Consider the following 7358-nt stretch of genomic DNA (forward strand, 5'->3'; position numbering starts at 1 on the left):
GTAGTTTATTAGGAGGTTGTTTCTTTGTACTAACCCCTCCATGTAGGACAAAAATCCTAGGATGATGCTTGCAAACATTACTTGCATCTAAGTTGCATCCTGGAATGGTATGAAAGGAGCCCTTCTTGTCCTCTATGTGATAAGAGCACATTCCCATGACGGAGCCTCAAAGTAGGATGAATGCTCGCCAAGTGCTCATGGAAACAGCTCTACGTTAAATGGAGTTGTTGCAATGTTCTTGATTTATCGTTGCAATCTTCTTGCTTCGTAAACTATTGCACCAAAAAGAAAGCACGGGAGTGGCTCCAAAAACCACTCCTCCTATTTACACGCTTAACTTCGCCCATATTTCCGATGCTAGTGGGTGCTTCCTTACAACTGATGACTAAGGTGAAAACCTCTCCAAATTCCTATTATTTGCCATTTCGCAAACTTAGGGCTTACAATTCCCTTCCGTGGGAATGCCCTCTAAAGAGTTCATATCTTACTAAATAGAGCTTTGTATCGTATGTATAGTGTGACAAAGTACACCGTGGCAAGCCACGGGTTGCACATTAGAGGACATTCCCACAACGGGATGGAAAAAAAGGGTGAGCATTGAGAGAGACTCTAGTGAGAATGTCTTAGCCTCCTCTATGTTCCCTATGTTTTAGGCAAATTCCAAGCTTTTGCAACAAATTCGAAGGAGCACATTGGCTCCAAAGTCCCTAAAAAACTCTCGTTCCTACCTTCACACTTAACCTTGCCCTCTTCCATGATGTTAATGGGTGATGAGTTTCAACCGATTGAGTAGGCGATTTTGTAGAAAGGCTGCTATTATTTGCCAATCCATAGAAATAGGGCTACGAAATCCCAAGCGTCGGAACACTACAAGGCATAGGCCCTTTTTCGACAAAAATACCGATGTTTTTTACACTAATTTTTTTTTGGGACGAGCACAAAGTTCATTATTTACATCGTTATAAGCGTCGAAAAAGAACAGTCGCTATATAAGCATCGCTATATAGCAATACTAATAAATGTTGCTATATAGCGACACTAGTAAACGTCGCTATATAGCGACACTGGTAAACACCGCTATATACCAACAATTAATAGAAGCTTTAAAAAAACATTAGTGGGGCTAAATAGTGCCAACATTAGTGGGGCTAAACAGGGCCACAGCAAGCCCTGTTTTGCCCCACTAATGTTTTTTATTTAGTAATTACAAAAAAACGTTTTTTATTACGAAATTCCCCTTGTGGAAAGGGTGATACAAAATCACTCAAATGAACTGATCGAGTGACAGAAGCATATACATGTCAATGATATACAACATTGTTTGTTACAAAATTGCCCTTTCGAAAAGGACGATACCAAGTCACTCAAACGAGCCGATATACAAAAGAATATACATGGCAAAGTATATGCAAACTACTACTACTACTACTGCTCATCTGAATTGTTATCATTGTCGGCGTCCTCATCTTGCAGGCCTGATCCTTAGCCCTCGTGAGTTGCACCTGATCCTTGGCTCTCACCACTGCTCACCTCCGCTGATGGGATGCTCGAGCTTTGATTCTAAGAGTAAAACCATATTAATTGAAAATTAGATTGGAACTTAAGGAATAAAACAATTTAAAAAGTGAGATTACAGGTAGGAGTAGACTTATACCATGCGAGCAGCCACCTCAGCCCAATCGACCATCACTCCCATTGCCTCCTACTCAATAAACCATGGCTTTGTTCCTACACAAAACGTGCATCTCATCTCTGTGTCTATAGGAAGGTGACCCATCGCAGCTTGTTGTGGGCCCAATTTATGAGAGTTAGATAAAGTGCATGCAATATGTAGTAAAACAAATCAAACAATACATTAAATGCTAAGAAGTAGACTTACCACGATTGCCTCGAACGTCAACCATCCGCCTGCACCAAAGTGTATAGTACTTACGGCGTCAGCTATCTCCTCGCAACCCTCCTCTAACCCTCAAACATTTTGGGATGGTCCTTGTTCTGCTTCTTGAAAAAGTTCCAATTGGCTTTGTCTGCCTAGCTGGGTTTAGCCCTCCCCTTTGCGATGGAAGTACACAAGGTTGACCTACGATGCTTCAAGACCAAACCCATGCGCTCTCGCATGTAATTCTCATTAAACTCCCAATTTGGGGGGTTAGGGTATTTTGCTTTCAGTTCATTGATGAACGCCTGCTTCTTTTGGTCAACTTGATACTGCCAGTTAGTAGCTATGCCGCTCCTGAAGTGGTGGCTCATCAACCACCTCATGGTGGCTATCACTATTGTGCCCTTTTTATCTTCTATTATCTCTCTAGCAGTCGTGATTTGATAGGACAAGTCCTCGACCGGGTAAGGAGGACTCATGATAGTGGCAGAGTTAGAGTGAGTGGTGTTTGTGCGAGTGCTTCTGGAGCGAGGAGTAGTAGTGGGAGTAGGAGAGGGCAAGGGACCTGACTGGTACTAGGCCTTGGGACCAAGTGGAGACCTATAGGGATGTGAGTGTGCTGACTCGTCAACACCTCCTGAGTTAGTACAACATAAGCGACCCCTCCTACTCTTCCTTCCCTTACGATGGGCACGCCTAGGTGATGACCCCTCAGTCAAAGGGGCTAGAGGGGACGGCTAGGCAATAGGTCCAGTAGTCAGTGTAGGAGAGGAAATTGTTGACATCCTCTGGGATAGCAGAGAGAAGAATCTCGTTGCCTTCTCATTAGTCATATGTGCCACAAACTCATCGGGACTCCCGACAAAGCCATGGGCTACTAGCAAACGAGTTTCTCGAGGGGTAGTCACAGTGCTACGTCTAAGAGGAGTCGGACTAGGGGTAGTCATAGGGATAGGTCCCTGAGGTGTTGCCTGATAGGAGTCAAAGTCCTCTGGAGAATAGAGATCATGATGTCTTCTCCTACAAGGGTTTCCGTACTCATCGGACATGCGACGTGATCCCATGTCTAAAATAGACACAAACACGAAAACAAAAAACAAAAAACAAGAGCGGGTAAGAAGCAGAAAGCATATGAGGGAAAGCATAAGAAGCAAAAGCATAAGAGAAGGAGAAGCATAAGAGAAGGAAGAGGGAAAAAGAAGAGAAAGAAAAGGGAAAAAGAGATTGAAAGAGGGGAAAAGAACCAACTATGCATAAGAGAAAAAAGTGAGGATAAAAATGCATAAGAGAATACATTGAGAAAGCATATGTTTATGCTTATGCATAAGCATATGAGCATATGCTCATGCATAAGCATAAGCATAAGCATAAGCATAGGCATAAGCATAGGCATATGCTTATGAAAATAAGAGAAAAACAGAGGAAAAAAGAAGAGAAGGAAAGGAGAAGGAGAAGGAGAAGGACATGCATAAGCATAAGCATAAGCATAGGCACATAGGCATATGCTTATGAAAAGAAGAGAAAAAGAGAGGGAAAAAGAAAAGAAAAGGAGAAGGAGAAGAAGACATATACTCATGCATAAGCATAAGCATAAGAGAAGGAAGAGGGAAAAAGAGCATAAGCATAAGATAAAAGGAAAGAAAGCATATGCTTATGCTTATGCATGAGCATATGAGCATAAAAGAAAAAGAAAGAAAGCTTAAGCATAGGCAAATACATATGCTTATGAAAAGAGATTGAAAGAGGGAAAAGAGGGGGGGAAAGAGAGAGGAAAAAAGGAAAAGAGGAGAAGGAGAAGGAGACATATGCTCATGCATAAGCATAAGCATAAGAGAAGGAAGAGGGAAAAAGAGCATAAGCATAAGAAAAAAGGAAAGAAAGCATATGCTTATGCTTATGCATGAGCATATGAGCATAAAAGAAAAAGAGAGAAAGCTTAAGCATAGGCAAATACATATGCTTATGAAAAGAGATTGAAAGAGGAGAAAGAGGGGGGGAAAGAGATCGAGAGAAAAAGAGGAAAAGAGAAGAAGGAGAAGGAGGAGACATATGCTCATGCATAAGCATAAGAGAAGAAAGAGGGGAAAAGAGCATAAGCATAAGAGAAAAGGAAATAAAGCGTATGATTATGCTTATGCATGAGCATATGAGCATAAAAGAAAAAGAGAGAAAGCATAAGCTTGTGCTTATGCATGAGCATATGAGCATATGCTCATGCATAAGCATAAGCATATGCAAATACATATGCTTATGAAAAGAGATTGAAAGAGGGGAAAGAGGGGGGGAAAGAGAGAGGAAAAGAGGAAAAGAGATTAAAAGAGGGGAAAAAGAAGAGGGGAAAAGAGCATAAACATAAGAGAAGAAAGAGGGGAAAAAGAAGAGAAGGAAGAGGGGAAAAAGAAGAGAAGGAAGAGGGGATAAGAGATTGAAAGAGGGGAAAAAGAAGAGGGGAAAAGAGCATAAACATAAGAGAAGGAAGAGGGGAAAAGAGATTAGAAGAGGGGAAAAAGAAGAGAAGGAAAGGAGGGAAAAAGAGATTGAAAGAGGGGAAAAAAGATTGAAAGAGGGGAAAAAGAAGAGAAGGAAAGGAGGGAAAAAGAGATTGAAAGAGGGGGAAAAAGAAGAGAGGAAAAGAGATTGAAAGAGGGGAAAAAGAAGAGGGAAAAATAAGAGAAGGAAGAGAGGAAAAGAGGGAAAGAAGAGGGAATAAGAGAAGAGAGGGGAAGAGAGCATTCCTACGCCCATCACTGCCTAAGCGCTAGCTGCAGGCCAATGTAAATAACAAAAACAAAAAAAGAAAAAAAGAGGAAGCACTTTTTTACCTAGAATAGTCCCGCTCAGTGTTTTGTGGACTGGCCCTACAAAAGAGAGGAAACATACCATTTTTCAAATAACTAGTAAGAGGAAGGAGGAGTTTAGAGAAACAACTTCTCAAAGGGATTGGATTGAGGAGACAAGCATAAGCCTATAAACAAGGAGAAAGCATAAGCCTACAAATGAGGAGAAAGAGAAGGAAACTTAAATACAAAAAAAAGAAGAGGTGAGTCTTATTTCTTTCACCAAATCTCATTTTTGGTCTACCTCTAAAAATCAAGCATGAAAACTAGCACATAGCCTTAGCAATACAAGGAGAAACATGCTTCAACACTCACAAAACAAAATCTCACAAAAAATTAACCTACATTGCTTAAAGAGACTCACCTTCTTGAAAAACTTCTTTTCACACAAGCAAAGAGGGACAAGGGTGGAGAGGGAGCACAAGTGTTAGGAGAGGGGCTAGGTAGGGGTGAGGAGTGGAGAATAGAGAGGAGAAAAGCGAGGTCGTCGAATATAAGGTGGGAGGAGAGATTTTTGCTTTTCCTGCAATAGAGATGTCAGAGATAGCATCGTGCGGGGTTTCGAGTTTAAGCCCCTAGCGTTGCTATATAGCAACGTTGGTCAGTCACTATATCGACGTTTATATCCAAAAATCATCGCTATATAGCGATGGAACAGGGCAAAGCATTGCTATATAGTGACGGAATAGGACAAAGCGTCGCTACATAGCGACAGTTTAGGGCACTTATTGTTAAAAGAGAGAAAAGAAGCTCATGGGTGGCTATTTTTTAAATCTTAATAGATTTCCTTGCAGCTCATGTTGTGATTTTGTAAGTGTGCAGATGGAAGGGATGAGTGGAAGCTCGTTAGATGATGCGCCAATGCCCGGGAGCACAAAGTGGCTTAGGAGAGGTTGTATTATCATTGCACTCATTGCAAGCGAAAAGTGTGATATCAATGTCGTATTATCATGCGCCACTTGCAGATGTATGGGAGAGCCCGAAATAGTACCCACTGTTGGTGTTGCACGTGGTGATGGATCATCGGTAAGTTAATGCTATTTGAGTGGACGGTTAATATTGGATACCATTATGACACAAAACCTTGAGACAAGATCTTAGATTTACATGAAATCTTGAAACAAGATGAGAAGGGTGGTGAGGGTGCGCATATACCTTCATACTTTGAGCAAGACTATAGTCTCCTAAATGATGACGAGGGTATGGTGGACATGATGAATTCTATTTTTAGGGGCACTACATCACATGTACACATGATGTCAGAGTCTAAGGTCAAAATGCGAGAGTTGCAATCAACACACTTGTATGAGGGTGCTAAGATGTTTAAACTACGAGCTTGTCTCTCAATCTTGAATTTGCAAGCAAAGTATGGGTGGTTGGATACAAGTGTCTCGGCCTTAATGAGGTTAGCTCCTGCATTAATTTGACTGATTATTTGGATATTGTTTGTTTTGAGAATCATCATATATGTTTGAGAATCATCATTATTCAACGCTGTTTGAATTGTGACTCTCTTTTATCCTCTCTTTTTTGTCTCTTTTCTCTCTTATCTCCTCTCTTTTTCTCTCTTTTTTCTCCTCTCTTTCCCTCTATTTTCCAACTCCTCTCTTTCTCTTTTTTTCTCTCTTTCATCCCCACTTTTTCTCTTTTCACTTTCTCTCTTTTTCTCTCTTATCTCCTCTCTTTTTCTTTCTTATCTCCTCTCATTTCTTCTTTTTCTCTCGTTTCTCCCACATGAAGCTTCAATAGCCTACTATTGAGTAAACAGATATAGACTTTTGTCACTCTAATTCAAAGAATGCAGGAGTTTGTAAATGTTTGCTCAATGTCAGGTTGTAGGATTCTAAGCTTGCTCAATGTCTTACAAGTATTCTAAGATGTAGGATTAGTGTATCGAATATGTATGTTTGAATTGTAATAGGTTACTCCAGAAGATGTTGCCTGCACCAAATACCATGCCTGCATCAAGAGATGAAGTGAAGAAGATGCTAACAACGGTGGGTATGGATTATGATACCATCCATGCTTGTTGTAATCATTGTATTCTCTTTCATCATGAGCATGGAGATTTGGCTAATTATCTGAAGTGTGGGGAACAATAATATAGAGATGACTTGTACAGTGAGCAGATACCAGTAAAGGTATACCAGTAAAGGTCTTGAGACACTTTCCCATCATTGCAAGAATACAGTTCCGATGCAAATCCATAGTGGAGTTGATGACATGGCATGCATCTCATCAGTCCACTGATGACACATTGAGGATTCCCACAGATTGTGTAGAAGCACATAGATAATTAGTGGCCAGACTTTGCGAGGAAGCCATGCAACTTACATCTTGGGCTCGCCATGGATGGCGTGAATCCTTTTAGGTTACACTCGACATCTTGGTCGATATGGCCCATAGTCTTGGTGAATTACAATATCCCACCATGGCTAACAATAAAGAAGGGACACCTCATGCTTGCATTACTTGTGCCACGGAAGTACAAGGCCAAAAATATGGATGTGTACATGGCACCTTTGATAGAGGAGTTACAGATCTTATGGAGAGGAGTGGGTCTTTGATATTTCCAGAGCTCCTAGACATACTAATGATATTTTGCTCAGGGGTATCTTGATGTGGACCATGCATGACTACCC

The sequence above is a fragment of the Dipteris shenzhenensis genome, chromosome 8 (assembly GCF_047967505.1).
Source record: "Dipteris shenzhenensis isolate YYH24624 ecotype China chromosome 8, Dip_SZ_1.0, whole genome shotgun sequence".
In the NCBI taxonomy this organism is placed as follows: Eukaryota; Viridiplantae; Streptophyta; class Polypodiopsida; order Gleicheniales; family Dipteridaceae; genus Dipteris; species Dipteris shenzhenensis.